Source organism: Salvelinus sp. IW2-2015, linkage group LG4q.1:29 (genome assembly GCF_002910315.2).
Source record: "Salvelinus sp. IW2-2015 linkage group LG4q.1:29, ASM291031v2, whole genome shotgun sequence".
Taxonomy (NCBI): Eukaryota; Metazoa; Chordata; class Actinopteri; order Salmoniformes; family Salmonidae; genus Salvelinus; species Salvelinus sp. IW2-2015.
Genome location: NC_036842.1, coordinates 76070372 through 76091295, shown reverse-complemented (window position 1 = coordinate 76091295; position 20924 = coordinate 76070372).

Here is a 20924-nt window from a genome sequence, read left to right as displayed (position 1 = left end):
CAACCAAATGGAGAGGCCTTAGAAGCTGCCTCTTGCTGTTCAGAGGTAATTAAAATTCAGTACCCTGGGTATGTAAAGCATGATAAGGCAAGTAAAGATCACAAAATGAAGCTTATGGAAAATCAAGAGACACTTTTTGCTAACTATTATAAAAATGGGAACATCAGCAACCTCATCTTCCACACAAACCATCCCCTGGCATGGCACAGTGCTATATTAACCAGACCATCCCCTGGCATGGCACAGTGCTATATTTACCAGATCCTCCCCTGGCATGGCACAGTGCTATATTAGCACACTACCCCTCTGTTAAGGGGGGGGGGTGTGTTAACGAGGGGTGAAAACTCAGGATACTAGACAGGGGACGCAGAGAAGCCAGCGGAAAAGCCCACCTCAGTTCCCGAACAAAAGTCTCGACACCACAGCAGAACAGTCCACATCAGACCCTGACCATAGCGTTAAAATCACAGCAGAACATACAAATGAAGAACCCCACGCCCAGGGGATCTCACCCCCTCTGAGCACCCCCTTGTCAGCCACCCTGATAGCCCTCCTGACAACCCCCGCACACCCACTGAGGACATACACAAGACACAGATTGTACTCCTTATGGACTCAAATGGGAAAAATATAAAAGAAAATAAACATTTTCCCAAACACAGTGTGTCTAAACTTTGGTGTGCAAACACCCAGTGTGCCCTTGATCTTCTGTCTGAGGACCAACTAGGTTCACCTAGCCATATAATAATACACACAGGCACAAACGACCTGAGAACACAGCAGGAAAGGGTGGCCACAGCACTGAAGGGAAGTGATTTAAAAAGCTTCTTCTACTTTCCCCAATGCACAAGTGGTTATCTCCACCCTGCTACCACGAAAAGACTTCCACCCTGCTACCATACAGTGGGTAAACGCAAGTATTTCCCATGACTGTGCCTCAAAACCAAATGTTTTCCTGGCCCACCACTCCACCCTGGACTTGAACAGCCTCTATGACCAGGTCCACCTATACAATGCAGCAGTGCCCACCTTCGCAGACCTACATCCAGACCACAACACCACCAGCCACATACACACCCCCAACCAATCAACACCCCCCCAAGTCAACCATGCCTACACCCCATTTAGGCCCCCAAAAATCAGACCTATGCCCCTCCTGCCCACCCCAAGCATCCCACCTCCGCAAAGAGGGCCTCAACATGGAAGTCACACATATGCCCAGGCTGTGAGCGGGCAAACAGGCCCAACCCCCACTCTTACACTAGCCCAAGCCAATGGCATGTACCAGATGCTCAGGAAGCTCTGCTCACACTTACTAGGCTGAGGCCAAACCACACGACCAACAACATTGGACACTTTATGGAACACAAAGCCTTCACTATCTCATCCTGGAATATCCAAAGCCTGAGGTCATCTGTCTTTGGCCTAAAGAGCAGGAACCTGGACTTCATCAAAGAATTCGGAAATACAGACCTTGTCATCCTGTATATATCAATGATGTCGCTCTTGGTGATTCCTTAATCCACCTCTATGCAGACGACACCATTCTGTATACTTCTGGCCCTTCTTTGGACACTGTGTTAACAAACCTCCAAACGAGCTTCAATGCCATACAACACTCTAAAAATAACGCATGCTCTTCAACCGATCGCTGCCCGCACCCGCCCGCCCGACTAGCATCACTACTCTGGACGGTTCTGACTTAGAATATGTAGACAACTACAAATACCTAGGTGGCTGGCTAGACTGTAAACTCTCCTTCCAGACTCATATTAAGCATCTCCAATCCAAAATTAAATCTAGAATCGGCTTCTTATTTCGCAACAAAGCCTCCTTCACTCAAGCTGCCAAACATACCCTCGTAAAACTGACAATCCTCCTTACAAAATAGCCTCCAACACTCTACTCAGCAAACTGGATGCAGTCTATCGCAGTGCCATCCGATTTGTCACCAAAGCCCCATATACTACCCACCACTGCGACCTGTATGCTCCCCTCGCTACATATTCGTCGCCAGAACCACTGGCTCCAGGTCATCTATAGGTCTTTGCTAGGTAAAGCTCCGCCTTATCTCAGCTCACTGGTCACCATAGCAACACCCACCCGTAGCACGCGCTCCAGCAGGTATATTTCACTGGTCATCCCCAAAGCCAACACCTCGTTTGGCCGCTTTTCCTTCCAGTTCTCTGCTGCCAATGACTGGAACAAATTGCAAAAATCACTGAAGTTGGAGACTTATATCTCCCTCACTAACTTTAAGCGTCAGCTGTCAGAGCAGCTTACCGATCACTGCAGCTGTACACAGCCCATCTGTAAATAGCCCACCCAACCAACTACCTACCTCATCCCCATATTGTTTTTATTAACTTTTTTTTGCTCTTTTGCACACCAGTATTTCTACTTGCACATCATCATCTGCACATCTATCACTCCAGTGTTAATTTGCTAAATTGTAATTACTTCGCTACTATGGCTTATTTATTGCCTTACCTCCTTACTCCATTTGCACACATTGAATATAGATTTTTCTATTGTGTTATTGACTGTACATTTGTTTATTCCATGTGTAACTCTGTGTTGTTGTTTATTGTCGCACTGCTTTGCTTTATCTTGGCCAGGTCGCAGTTGTAAATGAGAACTTGTTCTCAACTGGCCTACCTGGTTAAATAAAGGTGAAATATTAAAAAAATAAAAATAAACAAGAAACCTGGTATAGAGAAGACGGACCTACTGGTTGCCCTCTAGGTTACAGAGATCTGGTAGTCCCATCCACCAAACTACCAGGTGTGAAACAGGGAAGGGAGTCAGGGGGTATGCTAATTTGATATAGAGCAGACCTAACTCACTCAATTAAATTAATCAAAAAAGGAAAATTTTACATTTGGCTAGAAATTCAAAAGGAAATGATCTTAACAGAGAAAAAAGTCCTCCTATATACCTATATCCCCCCACTAGAATCACCATACTGTAACGGCTGTCGTCTTCCTCTTCCTCAGACGAGGAGAGGAGAGAAGGATCGGAGGACCAATACGCAGCGAGGTATGATGCCATAATGAATTTATTAGACACGACGAACACTGAACCGAAATACACTTGATAAACTACAAAACAAAATACCGATGTAGACAGACCTGGACACGAACTTACATATAACGTGAAGAACGCATGAACAAGAACAGACTACATAAAACGAACAAACCGAAAACAGTCCCGTGTGGTGCACAGACACAGACACGGAAGACAATCACCCACAAACAAACAGTGAGAACAGCCAACCTATATATGATTCTCAATCAGAGGAAATGAAAAACACCTGTCCCTGATTGAGAACCATATAAGGCTAATTAACCAACACACTCCCACATAGAACAAACAACACAGACTGCCCATCCCAACTCACGCCCTGACCAACTAAACACATACAAAACAATAGAAAACAGGTCAGGAACGTGACACATACTTTAATGAAGACAGCTTCTCCATCCTGGAGGGGGAAATCAATCATTTCCAGGCCCAGGGACATGTACTAGTCTGTGGCGACCTAAATGCCAGAACCGGACAAGAACCTGACACCGCCAGCACACAGGGGGACAAACACCTGCCTGGAGGTGACAGCATCCCCCCCCCCCCCATATGCCCCCATAGGCACAACTATGACAACATAACCAACAAAACGGGTCACAACTCCTGCAGCTCTGTCATACGCTGGGTATGTACATAGTCAATGGTAGGCTTCGAGGGGACTCCTATGGTAGGTACACCTATAGCTCATCTCTTGGCAGTAGTACTGAGTCTCTCAGAGCGTTCACAGTCAGCCCACTGACACCCTTATCAGACCACAGCAAAATCATAGTCTACTTGAACAGAGCAATACTCCATCATAAGGCATCAAAGCCAAAGGAACTGAGTAATATTAAGAAATGCTATAGATGGAAGGAATGTAGTTTGGAAACCTACCAAAAAACTATTAGGCAACAACAAATTCTATCCCTTTTAGACAACTTCCTGGACAAGACGTTCCACTGTAATAGTGAAGGTGTAAACTTGGCAGTAGAAAATCTTAATAGTATATTTGACCTCTCAGCTTCCATATCAAATTTAAAAATCTCAAATAGAAAACCAAAGAAAATGAACAACAATGACAAATGGTTTGATGAGGAATGCAAAAATCTAAGAAAGAAATTGAGAAACCTGTCAAACCAAAAATATAAAGACTGGAAAACCCGAGTCTACGCCTTCACTATGGTGAATCMCTAAAACAATACAGAAATACACTACGGAAAAAAGAAGGAACAGCACGTCAGAAATCAGCTCAATGTAATTGAAGAATCCATAGACTCTAACCACTTCTGGGAAAATTGGAAAACACTAAACAAACATAATTATCTATCCAAAATGGAGATGTATGGGTAAACCACTTCTCCAATCTTTTTGGCTCTATAACAAAGAACAAAGAACAAACAACAATAACATATACATGATCAAATACAAATCTTAGAATCAACTATTAAAGACTAGCAGAACTCGAATGAACTTGAATGAACTACAGTACAAAATAAAAACCCTCCAACCCAAAAAGGCCTGTGGTGTTGATGGTATCCTCAATGAAATTATCAAATATACAGACAAAAAAATTCCAATTGGCTATACTAAAACTCTTTAACATCCTCCTTAGCTCTGGCATCTTCCCCAATATTTGGAACCAAGGACTGATCACTCCAATTAACAAAAGTGGAGACAAATTTGATCCCAATAACTACCATGGGATATGCGTCAACAGCAACCTTGGGACAATCCTCTGCATTATCATCAACAGCAGACTCATACATTTCCTCAGTGAAAACAATGTACTGAGCACATTTAAAATTGGCTTTTTACCAAATTATCGTACGACAGACCACCTATTCACCCTGCACACCCTAATTGACAAACAAACAAACCAAAACAAAGGCAAAGTCTTCTCCTGCTTTGTTGATTTCAAAAAAGCCTTCGACTCAATTTGGCATGAGGGTCTGCTATACAAATTGGTGGAAAGTGGTGTTGGGGGAAAAACATACGACATTATTAAATCGATGTACACAAACAACAAGTGTACGGTTAAAATAGGCAAAAAACACACACATTTCTTCCCACAGTGCCGTGGGGTGAGACAGGGATGCAGCTTAAGCCCCACCCTCTTCAACATATATATCAATGAATTGGCGAGGGCAATAGAAAACTATGCAGCACCCGGCCTCACCCTACTAGAATCTGAAGTCAAATGTCTACTGTTTGCTGATGATCTGGTGCTTCTGTCACCAACCAAGGAGGGCCAACAGCAGCACCTAAATTTTCTGCAAAGATTCTGCCAGACCTGGGCCCTGACAGTAAATCTCAGTAAGACCAAAATAATGGAGTTCCATAAAAGGAACAGTCGCCAGGACCCCAAATTCCATCTAGACACCGTTGCCCTAGAGCACACAAAAAACGATACGTACCTTGGCCTAAACATCAGCGCCACAGGTAACTTCCACAAAGCTGTGAACAATCTGAGAGACAAGGCAAGAAAGGAACAGAAAAATCCACATACCAATTAGGATCTGGCTAAAAATACTTGAATCATTGCCCTTTATGGTTGTGAGGTCTGGGGTCCACTCACTAACCAAGAATTCACAAAATGGGACAAACACCAAATTAAGACTCCGCATGCAGAATTCTGCAAAAACATCCCCAGTGTACAACGTAAAACATCAAATAATGCATGCAGACCAGAAATAGGCCGATAACTGTTAATTGTCAAAATCCAGAAAAAAAAATGAAAAAAAATTCTACAACCACCTAAAAGGAAGCGATTCCAAAATCTTCCATAACAAAGCCATCACCTACAGAGAGATGAACCTGGAGAAGAGTCCCCTAAGCAAGCTGGTCCTAGGGCTCTGTTCACAAACACACCCCANGCCTCACCCTACTAGAATCTGAAGTCAAATGTCTACTGTTTGCTGATGATCTGGTGCTTCTGTCACCAACCAAGGAGGGCCAACAGCAGCACCTAAATTTTCTGCAAAGATTCTGCCAGACCTGGGCCCTGACAGTAAATCTCAGTAAGACCAAAATAATGGAGTTCCATAAAAGGAACAGTCGCCAGGACCCCAAATTCCATCTAGACACCGTTGCCCTAGAGCACACAAAAAACGATACGTACCTTGGCCTAAACATCAGCGCCACAGGTAACTTCCACAAAGCTGTGAACAATCTGAGAGACAAGGCAAGAAAGGAACAGAAAAATCCACATACCAATTAGGATCTGGCTAAAAATACTTGAATCATTGCCCTTTATGGTTGTGAGGTCTGGGGTCCACTCACTAACCAAGAATTCACAAAATGGGACAAACACCAAATTAAGACTCCGCATGCAGAATTCTGCAAAAACATCCCCAGTGTACAACGTAAAACATCAAATAATGCATGCAGACCAGAAATAGGCCGATAACTGTTAATTGTCAAAATCCAGAAAAAAAAATGAAAAAAAATTCTACAACCACCTAAAAGGAAGCGATTCCAAAATCTTCCATAACAAAGCCATCACCTACAGAGAGATGAACCTGGAGAAGAGTCCCCTAAGCAAGCTGGTCCTAGGGCTCTGTTCACAAACACACCCCACAGAGCCCCAGGGCAGAAACACAATTCGACCCAACAAAATAATGAGGAAACAAAAAGATAATTATTGGAAATTGGAAAGAATTAACAAAAAAACTGAGCAAACTACAATGCTATTTGGCCCTAAACAGAGAGTACACAGTGGCAGAATACCTGACCACTGTGACTGACTCAAACTTAAGGAAAGCTTTGACTATGTACATACTCAGTGAGCACAGTCTTGCTATTGAGAAAGGTCGCCGTAGGCAGACCTGACTATCAAGAGAAGACAGGCTATGTGCACACTGCCCACAAAATGAGGTGGAAACTGAGATGCACTTCCTAACCTCCTGCCCAATGTATGACCATATTAGAGACACATATTTCCCTCAGATTACACAGATCCACAAAGAATTCGAAAACAAACCCGATTTTGATAAACTCCCATATCTACTGGGTGAAATACCAGTGTGCCATCACAGCAGCAAGATTTGTGACCTGTTGCCACAAGAAAAGATCAACCAGTGAAGAACAAACACCATTGTAAATACCACCCATATTTATGCTTATTTATTTTCCCTTTTGACTTTAACCATTTGTACATCGTTACAACACGGTATATATACATAATATGGCATTTGCAATGTCTTCATTATTTTGGAACTTCTGTGAGTGTAATGTTTACTGTTCATTTTTATAGTTTATTTCACTTTTGTATATTATCTACTTCACTTGCTTTGGCAATGTAAACATATGTTTCCCATGCCAATAAAGCCCCTTGAATTGAATTGAATTGAGAGAGAGAGAAGCGAAGTGAGGAGTAAGAGATTCATGTGACTCAATTAGCAGAGGAGTTGTAGCGTGTTTTCTCCATTATGCTACGTTGCTAATGCTAATCCCTGTCTCTTATACACATCTAGATGTGTATAAGAGACAGGTGTGTGTGTGTGTGTGTGTGTGTGTGTTTGTGCGTGTGTGTGTGTGTAGAAACCCCTAACTCCTGTGTTTGATATAGAGATTTCCTTAATTTCCGTCAGACATTTACATTGTTTTGTAAAAACAGTTTCCTCATCCTCTCCTAGGACATGAACACACACACCTATGAGTGAAACAGGCTAAAACAGATGTTTAATTTAGATGAAGTCCTTCAATTTACCATGACGTGAACACCAGACTAACAAATACCTTTTGAAGAAAATGTAATAACCAGTGTGATATGGTACAGTAATAATGTCATAGCATATGATCACATCATAACAGCATGATAATGTTTGTGAAGGTTATTTTGTTGTTGCTTTTTTGCAGCTTCAGCAACTAACCAGCACAACTTTTGTGTTCAACGTATCCAATTATTGTCCGCATTTAAACAGTGCTTGAAAACAGAGTGAGTCCATAGGAGCCAGCGTGTCTGTCTGTGTTAATTCTCTGTGGTTCAGTATCTGACAGCTCTCTGAGCTCTGAGCAGCAGGCACACAGCCAGACTGTGATTTTACTGAGGCCCCAGTGAAGATTTACACCCTGTTAAACATTAAATTGCAGCACTTTGCCTTGAAACCAGCTAGGGACACAAAGAGCGGAAGGAACAGGATGGGAAGGAGACCACTGTCCAGTTCACTATTTGACAGAAATAGGCCTAATCTGTTGTTTTTCTTTTATAAAAGTTTTATAGTCTGAACTATCTAAACATAACTGCAGGACTTACTTAGGGTGTGTGTAACTTGTGTAATAACAGTATGTGGTGTGATTACTTAACATTCACATCCAGGGCTTAACATTCTGCTCCCTATATCTCAGACTTCTAGCACTTGAAGGGACGCAGTACCTTCACACTTGCACGCACACACGCACACACACATACACAAGGTCTTTGGCTCTCACTAATCATTCCATCCATTTCCTTTATTAATGCAAATTACAGCTTTGAAGCAACACAGATAATAATGGAGTGTTGTTCTCCAGTACAATAAAACACTTCAATTTAAACACCATTCATCTCTTTCATGCTCTCCCCACTCTCATTCTATCTCTGGCTCCCCCTCGCTTCTCTCTTCTCTGTCCCTACCTCCCTTTCTCTCTTCTCTTGCCCCTACGCCTCTCTGTTCTCTCTCTCTGTCCCTACCTCCCTTTCTCTCTTTCTGTCGCTACCTCTCTTTCTCTCTTCTCTGTCCCTACCTCCCCCTTTCTCTCTTCTGTCGCTACCTCCCTTTCTCTCTCTCTCTGCCTTACCTCCTTTCTCTCTTCTCTGTTCCCCTACCTCCCTTTCTCTGCCTTCTCTTCTCTCTTTACCTCCCTTTTCTCTCTTCTCTGTCCCTACCTCCCTTCTCTCTTCTCTGTCCTACTCTCCCCTTTCTCTCTTCTCTGTCCCATCTCCCTTTCTCTCTTCTCTGTCCTACCCTCCCTTCTCTTCTTCTTCCCGTCCTACGCCTCCCTTCTCTCTTCCTGTCCCTATCCCCTTTCTCTCTTCTCTGTCCCTACCTCCCTTTCTCTCTTTTCTGTCGCTACCTCCCTTTCTCTCTTCTCTGTCCTTACCTCCCTTTCTCTCTTCTCTGTCCCTACCTCCCTTTCTCTCTTCTCTGTCCTTACCTCCCTTTCTCTCTTCTCTGTCCCTACCTCCCTTTCTCTCTTCTCTGTCCCTACCTCCCTTTCTCTCTTCTCTGTCGCTACCTCCCTTTCTCTCTTCTCTGTCCCTACATCCCTTTCTCTCTTCTCTGTCCCTACCTCCCTTTCTCTCATCTCTGTCCCTACCTCACTTTCTCTCTTCTCTGTCCCTACCTCCCTTTCTCTCTCGCTTGCTCACTCTCTTGTATCTGGCTACCTCCCTTCCTCTCTCTCTATTTCCCCTCCCTGCTCTCGCTCTCCCACATTATCCTACTCTTCACCCAATGAGAGTGACTTTCAGTCTAACTATTGAATCTAAATGCCATGTGGTGGGTTAGTAGGAAGTAACACTAATATTCCTGATGAGTTTGATAATGCCAGAAGCTCTTAATTAGAGGAGGCTTAGGGCTTGGCTAGACTGGCTGTATAGGCCTTTATCCTATCAGCTTCTCTCTCTCTTGCATACACACACATATGCAAACACACACACACACGCGCGCGCGTGCAAGCACACACACTTATACACCCAGTGGACAGTTTATTAGGTACCCTGTTCACGAAAATGGTTCACTCCTACAGACAGTGAGTCATGTGGCTTGTTATATAAAGCAGACAGACAGGCATCAAGGTATTTAGTTACTGTTTGATTGAATGCTAGAATGGACAAAACGAGTGACCTAAGTGACTTTGAGCATGGTATGATTGTCGGTGCCAGGCGTGCCGGTTACAGTATCTCAGAAGAGGCCGGCCTCCTGGGCTTTTCACGCACGACAGTGTCCAGGGTTCACTGAGAATGGTGCAACAAACAAAAAACATCCTGCCAGCGGCATTCCTGTGGATGAAAACAGCTAATTGATGAGAGGTCAAAGGAGAATGGCAAGAATCGTGCAAACTAACAGGCGGGCCACAAACAGGCTAATAACGGTGCAGTACAACAGTGGTGTGCAGAATGGCATTTCGGAACACACAACTCGATAGTCCTTGTTACGGATGGGCTATTGCAGCAGGCCACCACACCGGGTTCCACTCCTATCAACTAAAAACAAGAAGAAGCGACTCCAGTGGGCACGCAATCACCAACACTGGATAATTGAGGAGTGGAAAAACATTGCCTGGTCTGACAAATCCCGGTTCATGTTGCGTCATGCTGATGGCAGAGTCAGGATTTGGCGTAAGCAGCAGTAGTCCATGGTCCCATTCTGCCTGGTGTCAACAGTACAGGCTGGTGGTGGTGTAATGGTGTGGGGAATGTTTTCAACTGAGCAACGTTAGAATAAAATTCAGCCTGTTCTGGAGGCAAAAGGGGGTCCGACCCGGTGAAAATAACAAATATTTCCTTTTGCCCTAGAAATACTCAGTCTGGCGGTATGGGCATGTTGATACAAGTGCAAATATATTTACATGCACAGCCCTGATTGGCGGAATTTTTTAAAGTGAACAATTATTATTTTATGAATATCGCTTGCAGCAACAGAATACCATTGTGAAAACCATTTTTATGTTGCTGTGTCCAGTATGAAGGAAGTTAGAGGTAGTTTCACGAGCCAATGCGAACGAGCATTAGCACAATGCCTGGAAGTGTACAGGAACAGTTAGCAGGCTAGCTGTTCCTGTTCATCCGACTCTGGGGAAGTAGATAAATGGCTTCATTGTCAAAATCTCAAACTATCCCTTTAATAAGGAGGAAATTACAGTCATTGGAGCTAATTACACAATATTTTGAGGATGAAAAAACTGTTTGTGTCAACTTAAACGACCAAAACCAGATAAAAAGATGCCGGTAAAGATATTGAACTATACATTTGTTTATAATATAATCTTTGAAAACTAACAATTGAATAAAAGCCAGACAGTCCGGGAGAATCTAAAATACCAAATACTGGGCATTCAGGGCACACCCCCATTGACTTTGCATAGAATTGCAGGAAATATAAGCTTTAAAACTGCAAAATTGTCTCTCAGCTCCATTCCAAACAGTTTACAATTGGTGGAAATTAGCTTTAAAACTGCAACATTTTCTCTCAGATCAATGGAAAAATGTGTAGAATTGCAGAAAATTTGCTTTACAACAGCATTTTATCTACGCCGCCAAGATACCTTTGTAGCTAATAGACTATGTTAAAGTTTACACTTCCTGTGGGGAGTTCAAAATAATGAAACCATCTACCAAATCTATTCATTTTAAAATGTTGATTAACCTACTTGCCATTATCATTCACCTGATAAGACAAGACGAGATTTAATTTTATTTTTGCTAACATATCAGGTCGCCGGTTTGCCTGGGCCGGGCCCGGTGCCATGGACAAGAAAAGATTGAGAACCCCTGTTTATATATATGAACTCAGCAAAAAAAGAAACATCCCTTTTTCAGGACTCTGTCTTTCAAAGATAATTCGTAAAAATCCAAATAACGTCACAGATCTTCATTGTAAATGGTTTAAACACTGTTTTCCATGCTTGTTCAATGAATCATAAACAATTAATGAACACACACCTGTGGAACAGTCGTTAAGACACTAAAAGCTTACAGACGGTAGGCAATTAAGGTCACAGTTATGAAAACTTAGAACACTAAAGAGGCCTTTCTACTGACTCTGAAAAACCCCAAAAGAAAGATGCTCAACGTCCCTGCTCATCTGCGTGAACGCGCCTTAGGCATGCTGCAAGGAGGCATGAGAACTGCAGATGTGGACAGGGCAATAAATTGCAATGTCCATGCTGTGAGACGCCTAAGACAGCGCTACAGGGAGACAGGACGGACAGCTGATCGTCCTCACAGTGGCAGACCACGTGTAACACCTGCACAGGATCGGTACACAGGAACATCACACCTGTGGGACAGGTACAGGATGGCAACAACAACTGCCCGAGTTACACCAGGAATGCACAATCCCTCCATCAGTGCTTAGAATGTCCATAATAGGCTGAGAGAGGCTGGACTGAGGGCTTGTAGGCCTGTTGTAAGGCAGGTCCTCACCAGACATCACCTGCAACAACGTCGCCTATGGGCACAAACCCACCGCCGCTGGACCAGACAGGACTGGCAAAAAGTGCTCTTCACTGACGAGTCGCGGTTTTATCTCACCAGGGGTGATGGTCGGATTCGCGTTTATCGTCGAAGGAATGAGCGTTACACCGAGACCTGAACTCTGGAGGGGGATCGATTTGGAGGTGGAGGGTCCGTCATGGTCTGGGGCGGTGTGTCACAGCATCATCGGACTGAGCTTGTTGTCATTGCAGGCAATTTCAACACTGTGCGTTACAGGGAAGACATCCTCCTCCCTCATGTGGTACCCTTCCTGCAGGCTCATCCTGACATGACCCTCCAGCATGACAATGCCACCAGCCATACTGCTCGTTCTGTGAGTGATTTCCTGCAAGACAGGAATGTCAGTTTTCTGCCATGGCCTGCAAAGAGCCCGGATCTCAATCCCATTGAGCACGTCTGAGACCTATTGGATCGGAGGGTGAGGGCTAGGGCCATTCCCCCCAGAAATACCCAGGGATTTGCAGGTGCCTTGATGGAAGAGTGGGGTAACATCTCACAGCAAGAACTGGCAAAGCTAGTGCAGTCCATGAGGAGGAGATGCACTGCAGTACTAAATGCAGCTGATACTCACTGTTACTTTTGATTTTGACCCCCCCTTTGTTCAGGGACACATTATTCAATTTCTGTTAGTCACATGTCTGTGTAACTTGTTCAGTTTATGTCTCAGTTGTTGAATATTGTTATGTTCATACAAATATTTACACATGTTAAGTTTGATGAAAATAAAGTTGACAGTGAGAGAACGTTTCTTTTTTTGCTGAGTTTATATTAAAACGGCACCAGTCAAAAGTTTGGACACACCTCCTCATTCAAGGGTTCTTTATTTTTATTATTTTCTACCTCATAGAATAATAGTGAAGACAGCAAAACTATGAAATAACAGATATGGAATCATGTAGTTGTAACGGCTTTCGTTGGTGGAAGGAGAGGAGGACCAAAATGCAGCGTGGTACGTATCCATAATAAATGTTTAATCGAGAATGAATACAAAAAAAGAACAAGAGAATCAAATGAAAACCGATACAGTCCCGAATGGTGCAAACACTGAAACGGAAACAACCACCCACAAAACACAATAGAAAACAGGCTACCTAAATATGGCTCCCAATCAGAGACAACGACTGACACCTGCCTCTGATTGAGAACCATACTAGGCCAAACACATAGAAATATAATATACAGAACAAAACAGAGAAAAACAACATAGAATGCCCACCCCAACTCACCCCCTGACCAAACTAAAATAAAGACATAAAAAAGGAACTAAGGTCAGAACGTGACAGTAGTAACCAAAAAAGTGTTAAACAAATCAAATTAGTGTGCCTTGTTCAAAGGTAATTTGTGGAAATTCTTTCATTCTTAATGCGTTTGAGCCAATTGTATTTTTTATTTTAATTTAACCTTTATTCAACTAGGCAAGTCAGTTAAGAACAAATTCTTATTTACAATGACGGCCTACCCCGGCCAAACCCTAACCAGGGCGACGCTGGGCCATTTGTGCGCCACCCTATGGGACTCCCAATCATGGCCGGTTGTGATACAGACTGCAATCGAACCAGGGTCTATAGTGACACCTCTAGCACTGAGATGCAGTGCCTTACACGGAACCCAAACCGGCTGCGCGTGTGCTTCATCGTGCATAAATGTATTTTGTCCACCCACACCAAACGCGATCACGACACGCAGGTTAACATATCAAAACAAACTGAACCAATTATATTAATTTGGGGACAGGTCGAAAAGCATTAAACATTTATGGCAATTTAGCTAGTTAGCTTGCATTTGCTAGCTAATTTGTCCTATTTAGCTAGCTTGCTGTTGCTAGCTAATTTGTACTGGGATATAAACATTGAGTTGTTATTTTACCTGAAATGCACAAGGTCCTCTACTCTGCCAATTGATCCACACGGAATCATTTCTAGTTATCTCTCTTCCTTCCAGGCTTTTTCTTCTCTTGACTTTATATTGCGAATGGCAACTTTCATAAATTAGGTGCATTACCGCCACTGACCTTGTTCGTCTTTCAGTCACCCAAGTGGGTATAACCAATGAGGAGATGGTATGTGGATACCTGCTTCTATAAACCAATGAGGAGATGGGAGAGGCAGGACTAGACTGTAAAAAAGAGGCTTGAACGCACAGCAAAGTCGATACTGTGATATTTCTAACCTTTAATAACCATGACTATAGAGAGACTCAAGAAATACAGCAAAGAACAGCAAAAAAAAATGTTTTACTTACGTTTTATGAGTAAGTTGTTATTCAACACTATCAACACTTTGTTCTACACTTTTATAAGCAATAAAATGCGCTTCTCCCATCTTCCACTGCTGCAGCTGCAATCAACATCAAGGTGTTCCGATAATTTTGCTCTGTTATTATTAGTGGCTTGTGTATTTTATATATAGAGAAGCATTCCACTTTCTCTGGTCATAAGAGTAACAACATGAATTGGTGCATGAGGCAGAAATAATGCAGTGCGACTTAAGTTTCACCATCTGCTGGAAGACTGTCGTTTTATCTTAGCAGAGTGAGGGAAAGCGGAAGGGCAGTGAGTCGGGTGAGAGGCAACCTCCTCGCTACTCCCTCACTTTCCTCAGACTGACCATAAAATGCAGGCCATCAGTCCAGTAAAAAAAAATAAGCAGATGATTATGCTCACTTATCTGTGCCTCACAAGTAATACAACATATGATATACAGCTAGTGTGATCATATACCTATACTTTTTAAATGATCTGAGAAGAAACATACTGACAATTCAAGCAAGTAATAATGTATTGGGGCTGTAGCCTACTGCACATTGCTGTTCATTGCTACAGAACGCATAGGCTTACGTTTTTAACTGATGTCTGAGCAGTAGATTTCGGCTTGCATTTTGACTCATAATGTTATCTTGATTCAGAAAAGGTTGGTGACCACTGGTCTAGAACAATTGTCCCTATTGAGGTAGGGAGGATTAATGGAGAGGAAACCAACAGGATGACGTAACCAAGGGAAAAGATCACTGATCATCTTGGTGTATCAGCTACAATGGTCTATCAAATACCTGTAGCTGATCACCATTAGTCTGCCAATCTAATAACACAACTCTAACGACTGTGTGATCCCAAAGCATAGTCTCACCACCACGGACGTTAGTATTCAATTACTTGTGTGAGTAATACTTTTTTTGAAAATAAACGATAGGCCTATTTTAACAATGAAAAGGCTTTGTCAAAAATGTATTCAATTGTCTATGTGATATTGACCGTGTTTACATGCGCACAGTATTCCAGATAGTAGGTCATATCCCACTTAAAGTCTTATTCGGTATAAGCTGTTTACAAGCACCATTGATATCCCATTCAAAACTATCCCTGTATCTGTGAATTAACTGAATATTCCCAATTGAAGTTCATATGGGTTAAATGGAACAGTAACTTAAATGTGGACACTGACTGTAGGCCTATAACCTTTCACATGTAGAATAATATCATATTAATTCCTGCAAAATTATGTATTTCTTGCAGTTAAATTATACAACATATGTACATTTTGTCTCTTTTTTCCCCCTCAACACTCTACACACAATAATCCATAATGACAAAGCAAAAACTGGTTTTATTAATTTTTTGCAAATGTATAATATTTATTATAATTTTTTACTTATTTACAAAAGTATTCAGAGCCTTTGCTATGAGACTAAAAATTTAGCTCAGATGCATCGTGTTTCCCTTGATCTCTCTTGAGATGTTTTTACAACTTGACTGGAGTCCACCTGTGGTAAATTCAATTCATTAGACATGATTTGGAAAGGCATACATCTGTCTATATAACGCCCCACAGTTGACAGTGCATGTCAGAGCAAAGACCAAGCCATTAGGTCGAAGGAATTATCCGTAGAGCTCCGAGACAGGATTATGTCGAGGCACAGATCTGGGGAAGGATACCAAAACATTTCTGCAGCATTGAAGGTCCCCAACAACACAGTGGCCTCCTTAATTCTTAAATGGAAGAAGTTTGGAACCACCAAAACTCTTCTTAGAGCTGGCTACGTGGTCAAACTGAGAAATCGGGAAAGAAGGGCCTTACTCAAGGAGGTGACCAAGAACCCGATAGTCACTCTGACAGAGCTCCAGAGTTCCTCTGTGGGAGAACTTTTAAGAAGGACAACCATCTCTACAGCACTCCACCAATCAGGTCTTTATGGTAGATTGGCCAGACGGAAGCCACTCCTCAGTAAAAGGCACATGACAGCCCGCTTGGAGTTTGCCAAAAGGCACCTAAAAACTCTCAGACCATGAGAAACAAGATTCTCTGATCTGATGAAACCAAGATTGAACTCTTTGGCCTGAATGCCAAGCGTCACGTCTGGAGGAAACCTGGCACCATCCCTACGGTAAAGCATGGTGGTGGCAGCATCATGCTGTGGGGATGTTTTCCAGCAGCAGGGACCTGGAGACTAGTCAAGATCGAGAAAAAGATGAACGAAGCAAAGTACAGAGATATCCTTGATGAAAACCTGCACCAGAGTGCTCAGGAACTCAGACTGGGGCCGAAGGTTCACCTACCAACAGGACAACAACCCTAAGCACACAGCCAAGACAACGCAGGAGTGGCTTCGGGACAAGTCTCTGAATGTTCTTGACTGGCCCAGTCAGAGCCCAGACTTGAACCTGATCTAACATCTTTGGACAGAACTAAAAATAGCTGTGCAGTGAGGTCCTGATCTAACCTGACAGAGCTTGAGAGGATCTGCAGAGAAGAATGGGAGATCCTCACCAAATACAGGTGTGCCAAGCTTGTAGTGTCATACCCAAGAAGACTCAAGGCTGTAATCACTGCCAAAGGTGCTTCAATAAAGTACTGAATAAAGGGTCTGTATACTTATGTAAATGTGATATTTCTAAAAACCTGTTTTTGCTTTGTAATTATTGGGTATTGTGTGTAGATTGATGAGGGAAAACAACAATTTAAAACATTTTAGAATAAGGCTGTAACGTAACAAAATGTGGAAAAAGTCAAGGGGTCTGAATACCATCCGAATGCACTCTAACTATAGTTGACAAACAAATTGCCTACCATGTCTACAATTATAATATGGCCTACCAAATGTTGGAAATTATAAGCATAAAGTTGTCTAAATTAGGGGTAAAAGTAGCCAGTATGCTACACAGTAAAATAACCCCAGTGTTGGTGTTAATAACCAGAGGTGAGTGTGGTTGTGTCATTTTTACTCTGTGTAGAGAAAAGCAATCAATTAAAACCACGCCCTCAGTATCATATTTCCCAGTATGCTCTATGGCAGGTTGATTTATCTGTTTTTTTTGTTGAACATTGATTGATTGAGCTTATGCTACAAAAAAAGAACATACATTTTTCTAAACTAATCAAATCTGAAAGTAGTTGTACTTATTGTACCCATTAATGAGATGGTTGTTCCAGTTTCGATTGTTTAGGTTGTCTCATTTATCAATCTTCCCTACCTTACCCTGGCAGTCAATCTGAATGCAGGCTGTGGGTGATTCAAAGTTCCAATTGTTGGATTCCAATAGGTATTACACATCACTTTGCAAGCCAGCATAATGTGACTTGCAGGCCTGATGTGGCCTGTAAACCAGGAGTTTCCTAACACCACTGTGTTACGGTTATAGCTAGGCCATCAAAAAAAGGCCTTATGATGTACTGTAGGTAACGTATTGTCATAAAGAGTTTAATTTAAAATCAAGTAAGGCTGGTGGAACCATTCATAGATGGTTCTAGGAAGAAACCTTCAAAGATAAAAGGGTTCTCGGTAGAACCTTTCATAGAGGGTTCTGGGAAGAACCTTTAGATGAGAAAAGGGATCTTGGTATAACCATTTATAAAGGGTTCTAGGAAGAACCCTTCATAGAGGGTTCTAGGTAGTACCATGTACAAGGGGTTGGATGGAGAACCCTACATAGAGGGTTCTAATTAGAACCATCTGCAAATTGTTCTACCTATCACCAAAAAGGGTTCCTCTACAGGGAAAAACCAAAGAACCTTAAATGGCTCTACTCAGCACCTCTACTCAGTATACCAAGACATTTTAATCTCTTAATTAAATAAAACAACAAACTTTAAAATGTTGTTTTTATGCCGTGCGCAACACAAAAAATACATACCGGTGGTCTACAAGTTTCATGAGCGTAGCTGCTTGTGTTTGTCGGCCAATCAAAGCTGTACTACAGTCAGAGTTTCCATGTGAAGCAAGTGAAGTGAGAGATCTCTAACCAATGCAAAATGTTATTACAATTATGGAATTAAAAGTTAGCTAAATGAGAAGGAGTGGGCTACAACGAACAACCAACAGGTAGGCTGTTGTTCATTCTGAATGCTGTTGTTATTTGTTGATAAGGACGAGGAGCGCAGCATATTGTAGCCTCAATAACCTAGCTAGCTCCCCCACCCCCTGCTGTAGAACCAGCTTAGGTTAAAAATGTATGAAAAAAAACAATACATGTATTCGAATAGTGAAATTATTTCAAATGCCCATCCCTACTCACCACCACCCCAGACACAAACACATCCGTCTGAACTATAGCTCAGGCAGTAGGAAGCTCTCTCATTGTCACGCCCTGACCTTAGAGAGCCGTTTTATTTCTCTATTTGGTTAGTTCAGGGTGTGATTAGGGGTGGGCATTCTATGTTGTTTGTTTCTATGTTTTGGCCAGGTATGGTTCTCAATCAGGGACAGCTGTCTATCGTTGTCCCTGATTGGGAATCATACTTAGGCAGCCTTTTTTCCTTTGTATGGTGTGGGTAGTTATCTTTGTTAGTGGCACTATAGCCCTAGTAAGCTTCACGGTCGTTTCTTTGTTTCTTGTTTTGTTGGCGACATTTACATAAATAAAGGAAAATGTACGCTCACCACGCTGCACCTTGGTCCGGTCATTTCCACGACGACGATTGTGACACTCAGCCATTTATATGCAGATGATACAGTCTTATACTCAACTGGCCGCTCCCCAGATTTTGTGTTAAACGTTCTACAACAAAGCTTTTTTAGTGTCCAACAAGCTTTCTCTGCCCTTATCCTTGTTCTGAACACCTCCAAAACAAAGGTCATGTGGTTTGGTAAGAAGAATGCCCCTCTCCCCACCGGTGTGATTATTACCTCCGAGGGTTTAGAGCTTGAGGTAGTCACCTCATACAAGTACTTGGGAGTATGGCTAGATGGTACACTGTCCTTCTCTCAGCACATATCAAAGCTGCAGGCTAAAGATAAATCTTGACTTGGTTTCCTCTATCGTAATCGCTCCTCTTTCACCCCAGCTGCCAAACTAACCCTGATTCAGATGACCATCCTACCCATGATAGATTACGGAGACATAATTTATAGATCGGCAGGTAAGGGTGCTCTCGAGCGGCTAGATGTTCTTTACCATTCGACCATCAGATTTGCCACCAATGCTCCTTATAGGACACATCACTGCACTCTATACTCCTCTGTAAACTGGTCATCTCTGTATACCTGTCGCAAGACCCACTGGTTGATGCTTATTTATAAAACCCTCTTAGACCTCACTCCCCCCTATCTGAGATACCTACTACAGCCCTCATCCTCCACATACAACACCCGTTCTGCCAGTCACATTCTGTTAAAGGTCCCCAAAGCACACACATCCCTGGGTCGCTCGCCTTTTCAGTTTGCTGCAGCTAGTGACTGGAACGAGCTGCAACAAACACTCAAACTGGACAGTTTTATCTCAATCTCTACATTCAAAGACTCAATCATGGACACTCTTACTGACAGTTGTGGCTGCTTTGTGTGATGTATTGTTGTCTCTACCTTCTTGCCCTTTGTGCTGTTGTCTGTGCCCAACAATGTTTGTACCATGTTTTGTGCTGCTACCATGTTGTGCTGTTGCCATGTTGTGTTGCTACCATGCTGTGTTGTCATGTGTTGCTGCCATGCTATGTTGTTGTCTTAGGTCTCTCTTTATGTAGTATTGTGTCGTCTCTCTTGTCGTGATGTGTGTTTTGTCCTATATTTTTGTTTAATTATTTTGAATCCCAGCCCTCGTCCCTGCAGGATGCCTTTTGGTATGCCGTCATTGTAAATAAGAATTTGTTCATAACTGACTTGCCTAGTTAAATAAAGCTTCAATTTAAAAAATACAAATAAATGAACTGCAATGAGGTAATTAGGATCAGACACAGATGATGCCATAACAGAGAGCAGGAAGTAGGCTACACATGGAGAGACAACTCTTCTGATCGTCTCATTCAGCTACTGGGACCAGTTCGATTTGGCTCTCATTGCACATGATATCATAGAATCATGCTTCCTTTCTGTCGAGCATTCAAAAGGGATATGCAAGGAGAAGGCAGACGTGCACACACACACATAAACAAACACACACTGAAGCCTGCTTTCTGACATCAGTGGATATAGTCCTACCACAACACCGCAGGTTTGCAGTAACAAGACACAGACAGAGACATAGAAACATATTTCCAACATACCTCAGACTCTTGTCTGCTAGCCTGTGTGGACCCCAGGGTAGCAGCCTTGGCAGCAGCTAATGGGGATCCAAATAAAATACTAGCCCAAGTGTCCACCTCTTTTCCTGGTCTCTGTTATGACAACTCTGTATGTGATGACACTGTTGTCCATATGGTGTTGGTACTGTAGTACAGTGAATAAAGAGGTAATA